Genomic DNA, 23,951 nt, shown 5'->3' with positions numbered 1-23,951 from the left:
ATAGGGAAGGAGGGAGGGGAGGGGATAGAAGACAGTGGTGGGGGAGAGGGGTGGGTTTCAATGAGATATATACAGGGAGAGGAGGTAAAATGATCAGAGGGGGGGGGGGGGGTTAGGCCCAGGGGGTACAAAGGCAGCTAGGTCACACCACAGGAATATGGTTTTATACCTGAACCTGGCTATATTATACTATAAAGTTGTAAAATTTCGCAGGAGTAACATTTTTCAATATATATTCTTTGGAATTTACTGGCAGGGTTTATTTTCTTGAATTTTTTGTAGTCTTTTTAAAATATGTGAAACCATAAATTTGAGAGATTTCGTGAGGTATTAAATTTTGCGAATTCATAAGAATCCATGAATTTAGGAAAATAAAAACCCCATCGAATATAACTATAGAGTATGGTCAGACTTGTAGCACCTGTTGAGTGTAACAAACACTGGAATACACAAATCTATATTCTGAAGGCCATACAGCCATGTTCTATCAACCTGTTACAAAACAGACCAGGAGGCTCTGTATTTGTGCAATTAATAACTATTAAGTGAAAATGCTATTCCATTTACAACATAGATTTTTAAAACACATTATAATACTTATTATAAAAGTTATGAGCTATTACTAGTATACCTACCGATGTTGTTGTTGATTCTGTGGCCTAATTGGTTGTCTTTGCCTGGAAGTGGTAGCAACAACATTCCGGTTTCTAGATGCGTTTGTTGCTATTTGTCGCCGATATGACTCGAATAGCCCGAACCTGGAATTGCCTTCACTAAAAAAAAAGATTATTAAAATCTCCATTCGTATAAAAAATTAATAACATACACGTTGTAAAAGATAAACGTTAGAATTGCATGGTTCAACTTAAAACAAGAGGCCAAAGGCCACATGGCTCTCGGCTGAAACAAGATGCTTAAACTAGGCCTATGGTGATAATACTAGAGTACAGACAATTTTGTAATATATATGACTCTTTATTATTATCATGAAACTTGACATACAAATGCGTCGCGTTATTTTGACGAAAAATATGCCGAACACAAAATTTCAGACCTGCATTTTATGTATGCGACACCTCAGAAACAAAACGACCTGTAACAAGATAGCCGGCCAGGCCAGCGGTCGGCTAGCTCTCCTTGCATCATGTTTTAAACTAAAATGCAGTGTTTACTTAGTGTTTAAGTTTAAACACATCTTCAACCATATATATATAACCATTTTTTGCAGAAAACTTCTACACAAAACATGAAAATGTTTTTAGTACGGCTATCGCCGTGAACCAAAAACCGAGGGGACCGGATTAATGGAGACCGGATAAACGAGGTTCAACTGTATAATGTTAAACCTACATGTATCTTACCCTAACAGTATTACCATATCTGTATCTTTTGGTTTGATTAGTTTAACGTCCTATTGACAGCCAGGGTCATTTAAGGACGTGCCAGGTTTTGTTGGGAGGAGGAAAGCCGGAGTACCCCGGAGAAAAACCAGCGGTCAGTATCTGGCAACTGCCCCACATGGGATTCGAACTCGCGACCCAGAGGTGGAGGGCATGTGGTAATATGTCGGTGCATCTTAACCACTCGGCCACCGCGGCCCCAAATATCTGTATCTTTTATGTAGTATTATGAATTGGGCGAATTGCTTAAAAATGTCCATCTTGTTTTTAGAAATGGCGACTTTATAATCACTATCAAAAGCAATTTGTTTATCGGATCTGACAGATTTTTTAACATGGGTTCTGAATGGTGGAGGAGTCCCTTCCATATCATTGCTAAGGACTATGCTATCAATGTTATATGTGTTCTGATTCCTGTATGGCCAGTAACAGTGTGATAATATAAATGATACCTGTAACTGCTACATAGTGCAATGCAAAGTTTGTCATGGTCATCTTTAGCATTTCAAATCGCGGCTAGTGAACTTCTCTATATGCATTATTATCTGAAGTACACACGTAAAATGTAGGTCTTATATAAAACAAATGCTGTGACAATTGCCAGTATGTTGTTAGGTAAAGGTATGCGACACACATCAGCAACACCTAAACATGAAACAAGATAGCCGGCGGGGCCAGCGGTCGGCTAGCTCCCCCTCCTCCCAACCCTGTATCATGTTTACACACTCGTCTGCAGATTTTGTAGTAATATATTAAATTTATTGTGATTTTCCAAAGTGATCCGTTAGAGTTTAATACTTCAAAAGCATTCTTCAAAATGTGCACATCTTCATCCACATAGATACATGTATAACTTACCAAATTCACAAAAACTGTACGCTCTATACTTTTGCAGAAAACGTCAACACAAAACTTTAGCTATCGCCGAGAGCCAAAAAGAAAATGAAGAGGTAATACACCTCCTTATTACTGCTTCCCTTGTCACTGCTGTTATGTTCAGTGAAGATTTCGCATAATGCTCTACGATGACACTACTATACTCATATATTTCAAATTAACTACATGCATACATGATTTTTTATTTTCGCGATTAATTCTATAACGCGACAGCTTTAAACCATACCTTTATTTCAGTTTGAACATTCTAAAATAGTTTTTTATATCATTGATTTGTATTATGCTCTATTCAACAAAGTATTGATCAAGTATAAGAAGTGTAATAACATTTCACATTTTGATAAAAAAAAACAGGAAACAGAAACAAAAATCATTTAGTTTTTGTATTGGTAAGTATTTATATTTTGCACTTCCGAATAAAATTAACTCTGTAATGCAGTGAATTTTATCAACGAAATCTGAATTTTATCCTTTGATTTAACCGTGTCTGAATTCTAAATAGTGTCATCAGCTGATATAGTAGACCATTCTTTTCTCGACTATCAGCAGTGGTAACATTTTCAATTATAACATTTACGCGAGTATGTCTCTGAAGGGCTTTAAGCCCCATTGATATTGAAAAATTGTTTTTTGATTTTGATTTAATTTTGTGACACCCGAAAACAATCATAGTGCCGTGTTTCATCAAGCTAATTATTTTACATAATATTCAGATTATTGTCGATATGCGAGAACATAACGGTCCATAATTTTTTGCTACATACAGTTAAAACACGTTGAAGCAATTATAGCAATTCACCAAATGCCTTGACCACACACTTCAATCATTAATACGTTTGCATGACCTCATTTGTCAGATAAAGGAAGGTCCCCGTTAATACCCTCATTATCTACAGAACAAAACGTTTACACGTCAACAACTTACATTCGGTACCACTAACTGCAATAAATATTCTTCCAGTCCTTTTCCATCCTCCATCCCCGGTTCAATTAACACGCCATTTCTGCACAATATATGATGCAATTCATCACTTCCCAAATCTTTATATCTTAGCGATGTTATGGTTGGAAACGCGCTGCCTACAACGACAAAATATTAATAATTATATTCAACTTACATCTAAATAAGTTAAGTAAGTACCGTTGATTTATTGATAAAAACGTCAAAAAGGATGGGATGTGGTCGATTGTCTTTTTATAGTAATACTTACGAAGATCATCGATAGTAAGTTGGTCTTGGGATATAGGAAAGGAAATCACTGTGTCACCCTCTTGGTCCGAGTTACGTATGCTAATGGATGACCTTTAAGATATGAATAGACAAGTTATATGAATATGTTTGTAAGAAACAGGTAAAGTAAAGTAAAACTGCAGTTATTGATTAATATTAATTGTGTGATTTTGTAGCTATAAAAAACAACAATGGTCATACTTACATGCTGGATAGTCTTCAAAACACCGAATGCTGCTATAAAAACAATGTGCTGGAATGCGTACCTGAACCCAGGCAAATTAATAACAACGGTTTTATCAGCTTTAAGGTATCCCACGAATTCCGGTGACCGTGAGAAAGCACAACTGAAATAGGATACTATATACTCCTTTAAATTAGGGAAAATGTGTCATGTCACTTTTTGTGTGAAAAGTGTCATGACAGATTTTTTTTTATTGAAAAATTATTTGCCTGACACTTTTTGACTAAAAAGTGTCATGACAGATTTTTTTTTATTAAAAAAATTATTTGCCTGACACTTTTTTGACTAAAAAGTGTCATGACAGATTTTTTTTTATTAAAAAATTATTTGCCCGACACTTTTGGACTAAAAAGTGTCATGACATTTTTTTTTATAAAAAAAAATAATGGCAGGCCGCTCTCGGCCATCGTACCAACTGGGCACTGGTGGACAGTACAACACATGGGGCAACTCTAGGGATTCAATTAATATTTTATATATTCTATAATCCACAGTTCAATTAATATTTTATATATATTCTATAATCGGCAGTTTAGTTATCATGACATTTATATTCACAGTTTGTTTGTTTTAGTAAGTTTGTTTTTTTCTTTTATTCACAATGCATACATCCCCCCTCTATCATTTTACTCAATCCCCTTTTTTCACCATTATTTTCTGCACAACTAACTGGCAACAGAAAATAAATAATCAATACATGATTTAAGATATAGAGATTATACATGGATGGCGTGGCTTCGTTTTGTTTTTTGCTTGATATGTCACGATATATGGATTATTGCATGAGCTAGACTATCACTACAGTTGTATAGAGGAAAACAACGATGATCAATGTTTTACTGAAGTAAACATGAAATGCATTATCATGATCAACACATGAATTCCTAATTGAAGGAATTCCTTAAATCATCCATCCCCTGAAAATTTATAATGGACAGGTCAAGCCTTTGAATCAAAGAGTTCAAATGTGTCTTTAAAGGTGAATGAATTTATTTATAATTTTTAGATAGAAAAGCATTACAGAAGTTAAGGGAAAAATCTTATAAGTTAATTTTTTTCTCATGTAACTTTCATATAAGGCCATAAAAAATGTTTGTTTAGGGTTACATTGGCAAAAAAAATAAGGTCGGTAGATCGTGATTTTTTTTTTAAGTGTCTTTCACTCTAAATAATGGCTGCATGGGACCACGGACTCTGAGATTGAAATCCCAACATTAATTTTTTTTCATAGAAAAGTTGGAAAAAAAATTAGGGTCGATCGGGCAACCCTAAGCAGACATATAATTATTTTTGCATAATGAGGAATTTAAAACTAAGGAATTCCTTTAAGTAAAGAAATAGTACGTGAAACTCAAGAGCTCTAGAAAATTAACATATGAATGACCCCGCATGTAGCCTCTCTATGAAATCGGAAAAGGATTGAGGTGATGGGATAGATCAGAGGCCTCAAAATATCTTACGTTATGATACATCAACTTTTATGAAGAGCTGAAATGGATGGATTTTTAGGAAATTGTGACACACATACATAACGGGCTGTAGATATATACTGCTACAACAGTGCCATCTAACTGTTATAAAGCTGATAAGTTATTGAGACATTGTAAATATTTTCTTCCTTGGATTTGACTTTATTGCCATCAATAGTCCTGATATAACAGAAGTACATACTGTGATCAATAAACGTTATTTATGTACCAATAACAGGTCGATATTGTATCCTTATGGACCTGTCATCACAATACAATCACATGATCGATGGTCAGTACATAAGCATTATGTATGTACTTTTGGAGGAAAAATAAAAACCCGAGGTCACATGAACTTAAAGCAGATAATGATACAAGTGGTCATGTAGGACTGTGTGGAGAGGGGTAGGGGTATAGGTGTCAGGGTACATGTAGAGAGAATTGCAAATGATTTTTTTTTTTTTTTGAGGAGGTGGGGGGGGGGAGGGGATTAAGTACTACCCAATAAAGAGGGCGCATACAGGGACAGCAATCAGGAAAGGTTTGGGAATAGTGAGAGGGTTGGGGATGGAATGGGTAAGGGATTAAGGGTAGGTGGGGAAGGAAAGACAAAGGAAGTGTTGGAGACTAAGTGTGGAATGTTCCCTAGTATTACAAGGATAAAGTATATACAACTCAAGTGATGTGATGTGAGTTGGACATTGAACACAGTCAGACAACCACAGTTTGGGACAATCTAGACAGATGATTGACAAATCGGCCATACATGCTCATAAATAGTACATATTTATTAACGTATAGGTTATATATATACATTGGACCATTTCCATTGTTTTTTTATAGTATGTGTGATAGTTATCTGCATAATGCATCATTGCATAATACAACATCAATAGAGTTGAGGGGATGGGGGAGTCAATGTACATGGGCAGGAAACACAATGGGGACATGGATTTGGTTAGATTGGTATAATGTTCTGTTTACAGCCCCAGTCACTTAAGGACATGCCAGGTTTAAGAGGTGGAAGAAAGCAGGAGTACCTGGAGAAAAACCATCCACCAACGGATGATCAGCACCTGCAGGCACCGAAACTCACCTAAAGGCCAAGGGATTGTGGTAATATTTCGGGACATCTTAACCACTTGGCCATTTAAGACAGGATAGAAAACAAATACACAAATAATCAAGAAGGGAAACGCAAATAAGTAAACAATAAAAAAAATACCTGCTTAACTCATGACCAGGAATCAAAGAGTAGACCAGTCCATTATGAAATTTCAGGGGTGAATGAGTTACCGTATTCGACCCGATAAGCGCCCAGGGCGCTTAAGAAATTGATAAAAATGAAAAGGTGCTAATAAGTCAAAATTATTGCAAATCTATACCGTTTATGTAGTTTTGGTCCTTATTTATGTCTGAGCAATTGAAATTGAGGCCTCAAAAAGGAGGAAGGGCGCTTATAGGGACATGGGCGCTTATTGGGTCGAATACGGTAACTTATAATGTAAAATTCAAGATAAAGTTGGTGGAAGATAAAACACTGATGTTATTATCTGAATGCTTTAGACCTGATTAATTTTAGAAAAAAGATCTACATAGATATGACAAGAACATTCACTTTCCCGCCCATATAGCTAGGTGTAGGCAAGCACAGGAAACACAGAAAGATTCTCTATCAAATCTAGATTACTAACATATCTTGTTTCTGCTATAACCTTACCTAATAAAGAAAAAAAATATAGATTAAGACTAGCGAGGCAGTCAGTGGTTTTTGCTTGGAGCGTTTAATATCAGTGGCCATCTAAAAGTACAAGCTTCAGTATAACACAGACTGCCTCTGTGACTAATTACCGCTATATCCTTCAACACTGATTAATGCCTCCACATCAAACACTTTCATGACCCTGTTTTACTGGTAATGAAATTGGGATCAAAAACATGATAGCTAAAATCTCAAGCCCATATGACCTTAAATTTTTTTTATTTCTCTTTAACCACTTTATCCACATTAAATATTAAACCAGTACATATGAATGTACATCATCACCATATGAAACGTATTTTTCTGTTTCATTTTAATCTAATGCTTCATCTTTGACTCATTTCAACTTTAAAACATAAATGATATTATAAACCTTGGCGTAATGATCTGGATCTCTCTCTTAAAATATTGTCACTTTCAGATATCTCCATAACAACACAACTGTCTCCATAAAAACAACACAACTGTCTCCATAAAAACATTTCACTGTCTCCATAACAACACAACTGTCTCCATAAAAACATAACAACTGTTTCCATAACAACACAACTGTCTCCATAACAACCCAACTGTTTTCATAACAACACAACTGTCTCCACAACAACACAACTGTCTCCATAACAACCCAACTGTCTCCATAACAACACAAATGTCTCCATAACAACAACTCACTGTCTCCATAACAACACAACTGTCTCCATAAAAACAACACAACTGTTTTCATAACAACAACCCAACTGTCTCAATAACAACCCAACAGTCTTCATAACAATACAAGTGTCTCCATAACAACCCAACTGTCTTCATACAACACATCTGCCTCATAACAACACAACTGTCTCCATAGCAACCCATGTCTCCATAACAACCCAACTGTCTCCATAACAATTCATGTCTCCATAACAACACAACTGTCTCCATAACAACACATCTGTCTCCATAACCACCCAACTTTCTCCATAACAACACATCTGTCTCCATAACAACACAACTGTCTCCTCAACATTACAACTGCCTCCACAACAACACAACTGTTCCCACAACAACCCCTTCACTGTCTCATCACACAAACATCTGACTCAATCTGCCTGCACACACCACAGCCCCTGTCTCCAGTAAACAGCACATTTCACCACCAAGATTTGTAATCGTAAATGTTTTCTTTCAGGCCTATCTTGTGTAATCAATATTAGGAGCTGAAGGAGAAAGACACCCCGCTGGATCAATACAATCTATTATAGCTGTATTGATTTCTCTCCATTGAGGATGGACAAAAGTGTTTCTTAACGTCACAAAACAATATCATATTCTCACTCTATCTTAGGCGCAAAATGTCTCCCTCATTCTTCTCATTTCTTCACATGTCAAAGATAAAATGTGGAATATGTAAGGACATCCACATTCCTGGTGTAGAAAGGACATAATATAAACATGGCATGTCATATTAGATATTAAAATGGAGCAAATATGGTATTGTGGAGGATAGAATACACAAACTTACAAGACATTTTTAAATTTTCGGGGTTACATTCAGAGAATATAGAACATGGTACTTTAATCATGATGATTTGTAATGTTTTAGCTTTCTGCCTCTGTTGTACACATTGATATTATCATATCGCTGTTTACATGATTTTTTTTTTATGAATTAAGGCCTATTTTCCAATAGTTATTTGGTTTTAGAAACAATGTGTCTTCAGGTCATCAAGAGTTTATTCACGAATAATCACATTCTAGACAGCTAATGCAAAGTTGTTCAGAAATAATACAGTATCGGAGAATAATTTTGTAAATAAGGCCCAAATGAATAGTTTTAATTTTGTTCAGATCTTGAAAAAAACACACTTTATGCCTTTGTAACCCTTTGAAAAAAATCCTCTTGGGTATTTTGGATGTGACTTAGAGCAAGCACTAATTTCAAATTTGCTAAGATATCCTTACACTATGTATCCGGTTTTGAATTAACTCATTCATCCCTGAAAATTCATAATGAACAGTTTCAGCCATTGAAATAGGAGAGTTCATATGTGTCTCAAGGGGTGATTGAGTTTTTGTTTAGGTTTTGCACAGAATCAGAAATACAGTATCTTGTATCTATTTTCTTAAGTCTTTCTTTGAACAGGTTCGTGTTTTTGAAAATTGTTTTGTTACTAAGTATTTGTACAAGACCTTGAATACAAAGCAATAATTCTTTGTTTGCTTTGGCCTTTAAGAAGACGCTGCATTGATGAATAGTCCATCAATGTGTACGAGGATAACAGGAAAGCGAACATGAAAATTCACTAAGCAGAGGAGATGGTAGGCTTTATATGGAGCGTTTAACACAGACAGATTAATGTATAGACCAATCGTTCATGTCCATACTTATCTACATATCGAAATGAATGGATGTATACGGCGGCGAAAATCTTTCATTATACAGATGAATTAATATATCTCCATATACAAGCAACAGACATGGGGAAAATTCCATACAAAGGTTGGCTTTGGAGTGGACAGGGATATGAAGGGGAGGGGGGTGTTGAGGGGTTGGACGAAACTTCCGGGAAATGACCAGTAGTGAATCAATAGATTTAAGACAGAGAAATGCAATGAGGTGAACTCAAGTGGAATGGTGTTTGGAGCCAAAGAAATAAAATATACATGATACAAAATCAATGCCTTAGCTTATTGAACACAAACGCTCATCTGATTCTGTCTGTGCACAATGGATGGGCTGGCGTTGTTGTGATTACACAAAACCATCTTCCGGGGTGGACAGAAGCAGGATGAGCCAGCAGGAAGACATTTTGTAAGACAAATATGGATGTTAACATAAAAGTGGAATTTCAACCTTTTATTAAACATGGTGTCACAGGGAGAAAGTATATGGAATATTCCAGAAAATTGTTAGTTTGTTACTAAAGCTGAAACATTCGTCTTTAAAGACTAGCTACCAGTCAATTCAAAGTTCCTGACAAGAGTTTCTCAGCTGAATTTCAATACCAGATTATCTCCATCCTAGTTTAAAGATTATCTTCTCCTAGTTTAAAGATTGTCTCCCCCTAGTTTAAAAATTGTCTCCCCCTTGTCTGAAGATTGTCTCCCCCTAGTTTGAAGCTAGATCAGAAAATATATCATTAAATCTGTTGTTGAGAAAACAAATCATTAAGTCGAATTCTTTTGAAATTTTGATGCCCTTCAAGTATAATTGAGACTATTACTATTTTGATGCCCTTCCAGTATTAATTGAGACTAGTTAAGTAAAAGTTCTTTTGATGCTGAATAATTTTGACAGCAGAAACACAACATTGATCAAGGTTGAATACCATGAGAGATTAAGTCGATGATTTTTCAGCATTCAAGCTCAGTAAGTAAACTAACTCAACTATTTAGTTTGAAATAATACTTATAGAACCAACCCAAAGATATCTTCGAGTGATATGTGTTAACACAGTTCAATTGTAACTTTGTGTAGAAGAACAGGGAATATATGCATTCCTGTTGAGTGCCCCGACCAGGAATCGAACCCAGGTCTCCAGCGTGGAAATCTACAATTTCATATTATTCCAACTGAGCCAAAGAAGCATGTTCTGTCAGCTGAGTAATGGAGACCGTATTTAACACCTTTTACACTTGATTGAAAACTTTTATAACAACTTACAGTCTCATGGGTACCCTTGTTATAAACATCCTGTTTATTTACTAACTGGCCGATCGATCGAATTACTGACCACAACAAAAAGTGTATAATTTTTAACATTGTTAACTAATTCATCTGCTGGTGACACATTTGAACACTTGTAATTCAATGGTTGGAACAGTTCATTATGAATTTTGAGGGGGAAGCGAGTTAAACTGCTTGTGACCAGGCCCACAAACCAGCAGTGCATGGTAGGTGGTAGCCGTCAGAACAGTGGAGATAAATTCACACTGACCAAGATAAACTGACCACTGACCAAGCAAGGAAGCTGACAAACAGGAAATAATGTCTCAGCCACCTGATGCTGATAAATGACCAGTGGCTCAAATTCCTTGACCACTACTGACTGACCACTGCTAGCTGGAATATTACACATAGTATGTTGAAATCTACACTGCATGACCAGGCCACTGACCATTACATGTGATGGTCAGAAAATTACACACAGATAGGGATACACTGCCAAGTGCATGGCCAACCTAGTAGCACACCAAGATTACCCTAATGACTTCTGGGAGAGACACTGGAAAGCAATTATTAAGATTTTGGTTTCCATGGTAACCTAAAACAGCAGGAAAGAGGGATTAAGTAATGTAAATGTCTGCAATATTCAGATTGCTAAGTCCCTATAGTCCTGTGATACTGCAATACCACCTGCTACCTCTGATCATCAGGACTCTCTGTAGATGGTCGTAGATGGTCGTGGTGATCATCAGGACCCTTAGTAGCTGGTCCTGATGCAGAGTGATGCAATAATGCTCCACCGCTGACAAATGGTAATTTTTCACTAACTATCAAAAACAGGAGCAGACGATTCAGTATTTTTCTTTAGATACCAAAGTTACTTACTTTACACCATTTCCATCATTGAAAAGTTTGAGCTTCTAATTTTACTTCAAGTTAAAAATATGAAAAATAATTAATTGCATCCCGAAAAAATTACATGGCACTATATCTTATATAGAATGAAGTAATGATTGCGCATGTACCAAAGGCGAAATACATTATTTTATGTTATTTTTTTGTTTTATAATTAGGCGTATATATACATGATTAAACACCAATTATTGTTCAAATTATGAATATCATATATACTCTCTCGGCAGTGGAGCATCTTTAACAGTAAGGCTGGGTATTGGAAGGGCTAAAAACCATACAATACGATAGAGAGATAGAGACGATAGGAAGATACAAATGAAAATTCACTAAAACAATACACGATACGGTACGAATTGACAATACAGTGGACTTCTTTTTCAAATTCAATTGACTATTATTTTTTTAGTATTGTGACTATATCAATTTCGATGAAACATTCTATGACCTGGCAAAACTCTACCAAACACTTGATTCAGTTTTCTCCATTGACATTATTGTTGGTGTTAAGCTCTGTCCATTTGTATCTTTTGTTATGAAAAGGCATCTCTAATTCATCTAGGTGACACAGATGCTTAACACTACTTTTTGATTGAAATGCTTGTACTTGATCGATGTTTTAGACTAAATTTTTGTTTGGAATTATTTTATAACAAAAACAGTAAGTTGAGTTGTTAAAATGACACAGCGATATACAGCATGTTTACGTATCGATAATCAATAGGCTGTTGAAAACCGATATGTACTGGTATATCGATATATTGATCCAGCCCAACTTAACACGGGTTGTGAGCTCAGTTGTTAATAAAATAACAGAAACAAGTTTTCAATAAAAAGTTCAACCGCTAGTGACAACTTATGTATTTGCATATTACAGAGTTATCTGCCCTTGTTGGTAGGTATTGATTGAGACGTCATGTTTTTCCGAACCTAACATCCTGATTTTCATAGAAAACATATGGAGTAAGTTTCGCTCACAAAACATGACGTCAGAATGGATACCTAACAAGGGAGGTAACTCTGTTACATCCTAAGACGGAATGGTAAAGGTGTAATGACGTTAATTTCTGACCATTTTAATTATAATTTATTGGTGAGATAATGCAGAGGTCCCCTACTGTGAGTAGTCCACAATGAACCATCTGCTGCAAGGATGTCAGAAAATTGACCAGTTTAAAGATAGGGCACATACCATGTCATATTTATACTCTATGCAACACGGAGATTATAATATCTTTGTATCTCTGAAAAAAAAATATCAAAAAGACATCATAATAAAAATATCAATAATACATGATCACTATTGTTTCAATTAAATATTCAGGTTTTAATGATAATATGGGCCAATCCAAGAAGAAATGTTTGTAAAGTTGTCTTAATTCCCCTGATAATGCAGTAGACAATAAAATGAAGGCGTCGACAGAAAGGAAGACATTGACTTGGGAAATGAAGGAATGACCCCAAGGGAGGGAAGAAGTCGTTTATTCATTTCCTTGTTGAATTGTGTTACTGTAGCTAGTTTTCCTTATCTGATAACAGTAGTTTGGTGAGATGTTTGTTTCTTTACAACATATGGTACAGGCATTTAATCTACTTCACAAGATATGGACCACACTACATCTGTTTATATAGAGATCTCTACTAGAAGTGATCTCTATAGTGATTGTGAGCTAGAGATCTCTCAAGAATTCAGAGCTTAAAAAGACCTCTAATTGATTTAAAGAAAAAAATCTCTTAATGATTCAGAGCTAAAGATCTCTCAGTGATTCTGAGCTTATTTAACATATTTCAGTTATTCTGAGCTAAAGATCTCTCAGTGATTCAGAGCTTACAGGACACATTTTAGTGATTCTGAGCTAAAGATCTCTCAGTGATTCAGAGCTTACAGGACACATTTTAGTGATTCTGAGCTAAAGATCTCTCAGTGATTCAGAGCTTAATATATCTAGCTTAATATATCTGAGTTGTTCTGAGCTAAAGATCTCTCAGTGATTCACAGCTTATATAACACATTTTAGTGATCCTGAGCTAAAGATCTCTCAATAATTCTGAGCTTAATATATCTGAGTGTTTCTAATTATAAGCTAAAGATCTCTCAGTGGTTCATAGCTAAGATCTTTTAGCCATTCAGACCCAGAAAGATCTCAAGTGATTTCATGCTGAAGATTTATCAGTAATTCAGATCTAGAGATCATTCAATGATTTCTAATTAAAGCAGGTCTTCTGCAGCAACATTAATCTCTTGATCTTTCAGTTCTAAAATCTCTGAGTCACAACATAGGTCTCCCAAATATGAAATTTACAGCAGGATTCCAGATCTTACATACAGCTTCTATTTCGATCCCTTCATCAGCTTTATACTTTGCTGATATCTGTATAAACTAACACATAGTTTAAGCATTGTTTCCAACCTTTCCCCTCGGTGAACATGAAACTCTCTTTACAATGTAATCCATCCATTTGTAAAAAAATTACATCAAACATAGTGCCTTTTTTGATTCCTGATACCTTCTATTGAAGTAAACCCCTTCACTAATGAAATCTGCTGTACTCTTGTCCAGTCAGTAAAACAAGGTTAGGTTCCCTTAACATCAGCTACACATTTCTTTTTCTTTTGATCTGTGGTTTTAAGGGGGAGGGGGTGTTGTGCATCACAAGAAAACTCCCCATGTAAATACTTTCACATGGGTTTTTTTCTCCCATACTGGAATGTATTTGACATACATCTGATAAAATACATGTGTGATACTTCCTGAAGGTCTACATAGCTATTCTGATAGCTTTATGTTATATTTGTTTGTGTATCACTAACAATGCCATTCAAAAATAAGGGTCTATTTCGTACAATGGATTAATTCATCTTTCCTTTATAAGAAGAGAAACACATCTGTCATCAAGTAGTTCATTTTCTTTTCAATTGATAATCTTTTTATTTTATTATATATCTTTATCTACATATTCATTTGTTTATTTATTTTTTTTTTATTTTTTTTTTATTTATTTATTTAATTATTTATTTATTGTATATTTCTGTTTACATATTTATTAAATTATTCTTATTTCTTTATTCATTTACTTATTTTTACATTATTTATTCAATTATTAAATTTCTATAAATTCATTCAATTAAATTATGAGTTCAGGAGTTTGAATGCATATTCAAATATTTCCCTAAAAATTGTCAAAACAATTGCTGTATGCATAAATGCATGAATTCAAATATTCTAGAATTTGTTGAAAATAACGATGATGAGAAATAATGTACACTCAAAACTCAAGTGGTTTACAGTAGCCGGAAATAAGAAAGGTTATCATATAGCAGATTGAAGTGAATATGTTGGCAGCCGCCCCTAATCAACTCCCCCCCCTCCCCCCCCCCCCCCCCCCCCCCCCCCCCCCCTTAATCAGCCGGCCAGCCACAGCAGTGAGTCCTGACTCCTATTGACATTGATTCAAAACATTTGTTCCTTCTCATGCAAAACCAGTAACCCACAGCTTTACAACATAACAAGTTTCTCAGCTGGTTTGTTTTGTATTTCACAAATGTTTCTTTCCTATAAGAGTGCAGTTTTCGCATTCTTTGTTGAGAAGGTTGGCTGTTTACTTTTATAAACCATTATTTTCATTTCATCACTTTCCTACCGAGCATACACAGCTTTGACATTAATATAACTTTACACATGCTTTCCTTACGACATAGATGTTGATTATTTTTCAGAAGTTTCTTTTTTTTTTTTGCTATTAATACCTCCATATTACATAAACATGGCCTGGTCGTTGAACATATATCCCCCTTCCCAGCCCCCACCCCCTAACTCCAACCTGACATTATACCACACAAGCCCTTCACCCCTGGGTCCAGAGTTTGAATCCCATGTGTGGCAGTTGCAAGGAACTGGCCGCTGGTTGGTGGTTTTTCTACAGGTACAGCTGGTTTTCCTCCATCTGAGAAAACCTGGAAGGTTCTTATATGTCCTTGGTTATCAATAAATCATCAAAGAATAATAAACAAACAGTTGTAAGTCATCTATAACCCTTTAAGGTTGTTTTCTATCTTTTTTCTTGCGCCAAATTTTTTGAAAAAAAAATCTAGTATGTGCTTGTGGATCTAAGCTGTAATTTCAGAAACTCTTTACAATGGCTGCTTTGCAATTATAAACTTTCAACAAGAAGAGCCAATTTTTTTTATAAATAACTTCAGATGGAATTTGTTCTTAGAAATCCAGAACATTCATACGGAATAAATGAACCACATGGAAACAATACTACTATGCTAGGGTGGTGGTGATGGGCGCTAATTAACGGCAACTATTCACAAAGTCAGAGTAATCGTTCCATATGAATAATTTCAGAACTAACTGTAGCAGTGAAGGAACACAAATTTTGATTATTTAAAGTAATATAGGTGTTTTCAGAAAAAATCGGCAAATATTTGGTGGTGTGTTTACACCATCAGGGAGAGCCTGGCGCTCGAAAGGTCTGAACAACATGCCATACACATACGGCTTCTCTCAGCTAACACAAAACATTTGCTCTAAAATGGCATGAGCTAACCATTTTGTCTCTTATCAAACTACCATTTTTTCACTTCCATGGAGGAACAGGTCTTATCTATACAGATATGTGACCACCTGTGTACTGCATATCATTCAGTAGCAAAGATAAGCAGTCCAGGTCCAATGTGTTGGTGGGAAACCATCAAGTACTGCAAATACACCATAGCCCGACCCTGGGGCCACAGGATGTTTGCTACCCCAGGGGTCTCATATAATACCTACCCCCTCTGGGGCCACAAATGTCCCAAGCCTCTTGGGCTACATAATGTATCCTAACCCTGGGGCTGCACATTTTATCAGAACCCTGGGGCCATAATGTCTTCAAACCCTGGGGTCAAAATACTGTATTTAGACCCTGGCTATACATAATGTACTCAGCTCCTGGTGCCACTTATTTTATCCCATAGCCCCTTGGGCTACTCATTGTACTCAGTCCCTGGGGCCACTTATTGTATGCAACCCCTTAGGGCCAATGAATGTACCCCAACCTTGGAACCACTCATTGCATCTTGAATACACAAAATCTAAAGTAGTTAAAGTGAATAGTCGGGCAAAGAAAACCAGTCTAAATGCGTTCATTGGCCTTCCAAAAGTTCTCACATATTAATACGACGGTCAGGTTCTGCTTACGTTTCCCAGTTCTGACCATTAAAGTAAAGGAAAGTTGAAAGCATTGAAAGCGAAGCTGCGTGTAAATGTAACCACGGACATAGTCAGCAGGGAGGACGTTTTAGGATTCCTATACTTTAAATTAATTTCTTTGTGCACAGATAGATTCTGACGAGAGATTTTATTTTTCTATTTCATAAGAAATTATACTGGATACATTCACACCATTTTTACTGACTTTAGCCATCATTGCCTGACTGTTCACTTTAACCGTATTCCATTTGAATGTAATGTATACTCAAAGATTTGGCTGGTCATGGGTATGCTGAACAGGGAAACATATACAGATGTAGATCAGATTCAAGGGAAATAATCCATAATCTGTATAGATCTTCCTGCTGAATTTACAATTCTATTGGTACAAACTGACTCTAATTGAGTTACAGCCATGCATATGATTTGTGTTGAATGAGATTTCGACGTGTGGCTTTTGACAATAAAGACATTTCACTTGCACATTTCCTTCACTTTTATCGAACATTCAGGGTTAGTCATTCATGAAATATTCTATACAGTAACATCTACCAAGATATGAAGCAGGAATAAAATGCTCATACATAGTCATACTTCCAAAAGCAGGAAGATCTCAAATCAAATAATATTTTTAAATATCAACAAATCTTTTCAGTTATACTGTTGCCCCGTCGCCTATAACGCTACTCCGTCTTTGAATATTACAGAGTTATCTACTCTTGTCCTTTTACAGATATTGGGGAAATTTCCGTGACTTTAGTGTGAATAGCGAAAATTTCCTCCTCACATAGATTTTCACATTTACAGTATATTTTTCACTTTACCATCACTGTATCTTTATCCAACACCACACATAACAGCTATCATTCATATATATCATACACTAAATCTGCTGGTCATGTGTTTATACGCCGCGTTTAGATGTATGAACATTATTTTTTAGGTGGTAATACTGAAGAGGTTCAGAGAATTGGACCAACAGTGTTTCCGGAGCACTATACACAAACCATTTGTGGCTAACCACAACACACATAGATATGGTCGACTACTTCAACGCTGCAAGGTCACTGCTTCTTATATAGCAGTGAAACATGGGTCTTCACAATACTCAAGTGGTCTCTAAAACATAAGTCCTGTAGGATCACATGTAGCCGTAAAAAATACAGATGTTTATTTTACTAGTACAGATTAAAGGAGACTCATGATGTTTGCTTCAGTATGATAGAACTATAAAATAGTTTCCACTTTCACATGAAGACACAAATATATGATCTTTATAGACAAGTTGATTTATAGAATCTTTCACTACCTAGAGGGTGTGACAATGAAATCACAACCCGAGGGGTAATTCATGAACCCGGGTTGAATTTTCAGGAAATCCCTAAAGGGTTGTGATTTTGTTGTCACACTCTCATAGGTAGAAAATAATTCTTTTTCTCCCATATACAAAAGAAAAGGAAGAGAAAATAGCCTCAAAAGTAGCATTTTCACTGCAACATAAACATCATCACCTGTTCCGTTGTCTGCACCTCAATATTGATGACATCATCAACAATGATGACATCATCAACAATGCACGCCACCGTCACACTGCATGAAGTCATGACGTCACGTAATTGTCGTCAGGTTCAAAAGGTTAGCGTGCGCAATCTGTCATACCCTAGGGGTTGACAGAGAAATATCCCATTGCTAAACTGTCGATAATCTGATGTCGTAGTTTATTTTACAAGTACAGTATAAAAGGAGACTCATACTGTTTGCTTCAGTATGATAGAGCTATAAAATAGTTTCCACTTTCACATGAAAACATCTGTTTTTCCATATACAGTCAAACCTGTCTATAAAGTCCACCCAAAAGGCCAAGAAAAAGTTGACTTTGAAGTCAGGTGAACTGTTGTAATACACAGGTTAAATTGTGTTATAAAAGGTGAGAATTTGAATCCTGTAGAAATGGTCTTATTAAGAAGGTGGTCTTTATACAGAGGTGGTCACTAAGACAAGTTTGACTTTATTTAACTCTACATGGATGCATATACTTTTTCTCAGCCAACACATATATATATTCATATACTGACAACATTTGCTACAAACAATGATAAAAACATTGATGTGTGTATGGCCAATCAGTTTCTGCTGATAACAGCACCAAGCCTATGGTTACCCATGATCAATAGATATAAATGATTTAAAATTATAGATGATACAGACAAGTGATAGGTTTTATCTCTCGGTCAATCTAATATGGCTGCTGGAAATTTTCGCTGATATCGAAATAATGAGACCCAGAAAAGCCATGTTAATTTGTGCTGTAATGATAACCAGCCTCTGGACTTGAGTGGGTAAACGGGCACAGAAATGTCTGCAGTCGGCAACATAACGACTAACTATCATTATAATTAATGCTCTGGTGAATGCAGTTCTTGGTCCATTTTGATATGGTACTGTGTTGCAAGTAAAGATTGCATAGATTCCTATCTCTACTATCAAGATTTTGTCGTTAACGCAACAAGGGCCAGAACTCTTTATAAGCCAGAAAATATCTGTGAAGGGATAAAAAACTATAGATTAAATTGACAAAGGGATACAACTCTTAATTAGAGCAGATAGAAAATCACAAAGGGACAAAAGTCTGGATGAATCAACAAAGGGACAAAACTCTGATTAGAGTAATCAACAAAGGGACAAAACTCTAATTAGAGCAATCAACAAAGGGACAAAACTCTGGATAAATCAACAAAGGGACAAAACTCTAATTAGAGCAATCAACAAAGGGACAAAACTCTGGATAAATCAACAAAGGGACAAAACTCTAATTAGATAAATCAACAAAGGGACAAAACTCTAATTGGATAAATCAACAAAGGGACAAAACTCTAATTAGAGCAATCAACAAAGGGACAAAACTCTGGATAGAGTATCAACAAAGGGACAAAACTCTGATTAGAGCAATCAACAAAGGGACAAAACTCTGATTAGAGTAATCAACAAAGGGACAAAACTCTGATTAGAGTAATCAACAAAGGGACAAAACTCTAATTAGAGTAATCAACAAAGGGACAAAACTCTGATTAGAGTAATCAACAAAGGGACAAAACTCTAATTAGATAAATCAACAAAGGGACAAAACTCTAATTAGAGCAATCAACAAAGGGACAAAACTCTGGATAAATCAACAAAGGGACAAAACTCTAGATAAATCAACAAAGGGACAAAACTTCTGATTAGAGTAATCAACAAAGGGACAAAACTCTAATTAGAGCAATCAACAAAGGGACAAAACTCTGATGAGAGCAATCAACAAAGGGACAAAACTCTGATTAGAGTAATCAACAAAGGGACAAAACTCTGATTAGAGCAATCAACAAAGGGACAAAACTCTAATTAGAGTAATCAACAAAGGGACAAAACTCTAATTAGAGCAATCAACAAAGGGACAAAACTCTGGATAAATCAACAAAGGGACAAAACTCTAGATAAATCAACAAAGGGACAAAACTCTAGATAAATCAACAAAGGGACAAAACTCTAATTAGAGCAATCAACAAAGGGACAAAACTCTAATTAGAGCAATCAACAAAGGGACAAAACTCTGGATAAATCAACAAAGGGACAAAACTCTGGATAAATCAACAAAGGGACAAAACTCTGATTAGAGTAGACAAATAATCTACAAAGGGACCTAATTCTATATCAACCCATCAATAATTAGGGATATAACTGCATGTTATTAGAGCAGAGAAAAACTACAAAGGGACACAACTCTAGATAAGATCGTGGAAGGGACATAACTCTTATAAGAGCAGAGTAAAATTGAAAGAACTTTAAATACAGCACAAAGAATATAAAATAACGACCATATTTGGCAAACTCAGCTGTTGAGTAGTTCCACAACTATTGGATTTATAGCTAGAAAATAATGTAGCAGGATTTGACTGGGATGACCATAGGTGACCTAAGGTAGCTCAATCGGTATAGCATATGGCTATTGTTCAGAGGTCCAGGGTTTGAACCCCGGTCTGGTCATTACATTTCCCCCTCCCTTGTTATAATATTAGTATCATCCTAGCCCAGGTAAAATGGATATAGTCTTGTACTGCTCTGTCTACTGACTTTGTCATCAAAAATTCATTTCCTTTGTTTCATTCATAAAAAACACTTGGGTTGCTGGGATATAAATGGAAAAGAACTATTAATGAGACAGCACCGTCTGTGAACTGTCAAGTTTTAATTTGCTCGTGTATTTCCCCGCGGAATTTCATAACATCAAAAAATTGATCAAGTCCTTTTAAGTTTTTGAAAGTACACCACGTGGGTGGTGACTTAAAAGATCAAATCATGGAGTGGCAGTTAAAACATCAACCCAGACATTGTGTTAATGTCGAGGGCTATAACAGTCATAAAGATTCAAATAAAGATGATTGAATATTTATCATGATATCAACTTTATTTCACCATACCACAACCTTTGTTTCACAATTATGGAACAATTATTAAAACTTTTAACACATGATATCCATTACTTGATATCCAGTGATTTCGCCCATATAATATTTTTGCATATATGTCAATTATATGTAATATAATCTTGAGCAACGTCATAGTAAATCATATGACATGACATCAGAATTTCAAGGACAGCATGATAAAATGGCTGTCTCCGTTGGGTTTTTACAGTACATTTTTGCGTTGGAGTTCTCTGAAATGTAGGTTGTATATTTATGTGTTATAAAGTTTTTATATTCATTTCATACAATATTTTATGACACTTATTTGGAAATTTTAATTTTTTCTCACCAAGGTCCCAAATAGGTGAATCAAGTTCACCTGCTCGGTAAGACAGATATGTTACCACTCATATGGTCTTTTATCAGAATATGGTAGGTTTTGATTGTAACAGGAGAAGAGAAAATGTAGCGGCCAGACCGAACCTGGGACCTCCAAACACAAGCCGAATGCTCTACCGCTGAGCTACCTGGTCACCGATGATCGACCAAATCCAATCCCACTAAATGAGTACCTAGCGAAAGCCAAACAAAAATCTTGGAACTGGCTATCCAGAAAAAGAGAGCAAATTAAGATTTAAGACAGCTTTACCATCAAGCCATTATAACCCCACATGCATATATACTCAGGTAAAAGATGAAAGCCAAAGGTAATACAGTTCCCACATATACGAAGGTAATTAAACAATACCTGTAATTCTCAGGTATTAGTGATAAAAAGATTCACTAAAGGTACAAATTTTACTTAAATGATCAAAGGGATATTAAAGGTAATGATATGCTTATCAACTCATACAGGTAAGTTTTATGGGTTACCTATCATGGAAGATACAAATATTCACAACTACAGGTAAAACTCACACATAAAACTTGTTCATGTTTACAAACTCCGAATTCAAATCTAGGTCTCTTTCAATAGTTACGGGGATCATTAGCTACAGGTGAGATATTAACAGGTAAATTTGACAGGTGATAGCGTCATTGATCAAAGAGTAACAGGTAATAAGGCTAACAGATTTCTATTACAGGTAAGATGATAGGCAAGAGACTCTGATAGCATCAGGAAGTACACACATTCTAAACAGGAATGAAGTATAAAACGGTAAAACACCTATAACGAACCTCTGGGGACCAATGAAATTACTTTGTTGTCAGCATAGTTCGTTAAAAACCTTAACGAGGAATAGATTTTACTATGTTATAACCATAAATTCGCTGTAAGCGATATCTTTGTTATAAATATATTTCACTGTATGTAAAAATAAATGCTTACTCTGATATTCCTTACCTTTACTTTTTAACCCTTTCACCACTGTAGGCCATAATGGAGTCATCCAGATCAATTGATGGTAGAGTCTACTAAAGTTACATAGGGGTAAAAGAGTTAAATAATAAAAACAAGTAGTTATTGTTTGCAATAAAACTGTTGTTTTCATTGAGATAGTGACCAGATAAATTCAATATTCAGTTAGTCATAAAACTGAATTACCATATCAAAAGCCATTACTGTAAACAAATGTTCTTTCGCGGAAGCTTAATTTCGCAATTTTCGTTTCAAAGCATTTTTTATGGATATTAAGTTTCTTACGGATATAAAATTGAATGGTAATAGCTTTGAATTTAATTGTGCAAAAACTGTGGAAGATATAAATTCAGGCAGAAAAAAAATTTAAGTGAATTTACTTAAAACGAAAAAGTCACACACAAAAATCGCACACAAAAATAAGTAGAAATACAGTATACTACTAGCTTTCATACCTTACTCAAGGCGACAAAATGTATCTCAGATTCTGTCACTACCCCTTCCACTTTAGGAATGCACATCACTACATGAAGAATCTTTCTGACTCAGTATAACAATTTTCTCTAAATTGTGCTTTTGGGTTTTATTTGTTTAGCGTTCTATTCACAGCCAGGGTCATGTAAGGACGTGCCAGGTTTGTTAGTGGAGGAAAGCCGGAGTACCCTGAGAAAAACCACTGACTAGCCGTCAGTACCTGGCAACTGCCCCACATGAGATTGGAACTCGCATCCCAGAGATGAAAGGCTTGTGGTAATATGTCGGGACATCTTAACCATTCGGCCATCGCATCTCTCTAATTACTCTGGTTTCATCACTCTCAACTAATTATTACCTGCTATATTGTTAAACGTGACCTGGCTGATAATCAAATATTAAACAAAAAGTGGGCAATAATAGTCGTCAAAAGGGGCAATAACTGTCGTCAAAAGGGGCAGTAACTGTCGTCAAAAGGGGCAGTAACTGTCGTCAAAAGGGGCAGTAACTGTCGTCAAAAGGGGCAATAACTGTCGTCAAAAGGGGCAATAACTGTCGTCAAAAGGGGCAATAACTGTCGTCAAAAGGGGCAATAACTGTCGTCAAAAGGGGCAGTAACTGTCGTCAAAAGGGGCAATAACTTTCGTCAAAAGGGGCAATAACTGTCGTCAAAAGGGGCAGTAACTGTCGTCAAAAGGGGCAATAACTGTCATCAAAAGGGCAGTAACTGTCGTCAAAAGGGGCAGTGACTGTCGTCAAAAGGGGCAGTAACTGTCGTCAAAAGGGGCAGTAACTGTCGTCAAAAGGGGCAGTAACTGTCGTCAAAAGGGGCAGTAACTGTCGTCAAAAGGGGCAGTAACTGTCGTCAAAAGGGGCAATAACTGTTGTCAAAAGGGGCAGTAACTGTCGTCAA

The 23,951-nt window shown here is 35.9% G+C and overlaps 1 protein-coding gene across 2 annotated transcripts in view; it reads right to left on the bottom strand.

Annotated features, from left to right (window-relative positions):
• Positions 1-23,951, bottom strand: part of LOC138309030 (nuclear receptor coactivator 3-like) — a 153,260-nt gene that overhangs the window by 102,821 nt on the left and 26,488 nt on the right. The window lies entirely within an intron of this gene.

This window comes from Argopecten irradians, chromosome 15, assembly GCF_041381155.1.
Source record: "Argopecten irradians isolate NY chromosome 15, Ai_NY, whole genome shotgun sequence".
In the NCBI taxonomy this organism is placed as follows: Eukaryota; Metazoa; Mollusca; class Bivalvia; order Pectinida; family Pectinidae; genus Argopecten; species Argopecten irradians.
Note: the sequence above shows the minus strand (reverse complement) of the source record. Positions and strands in the feature narration are given on the sequence as shown.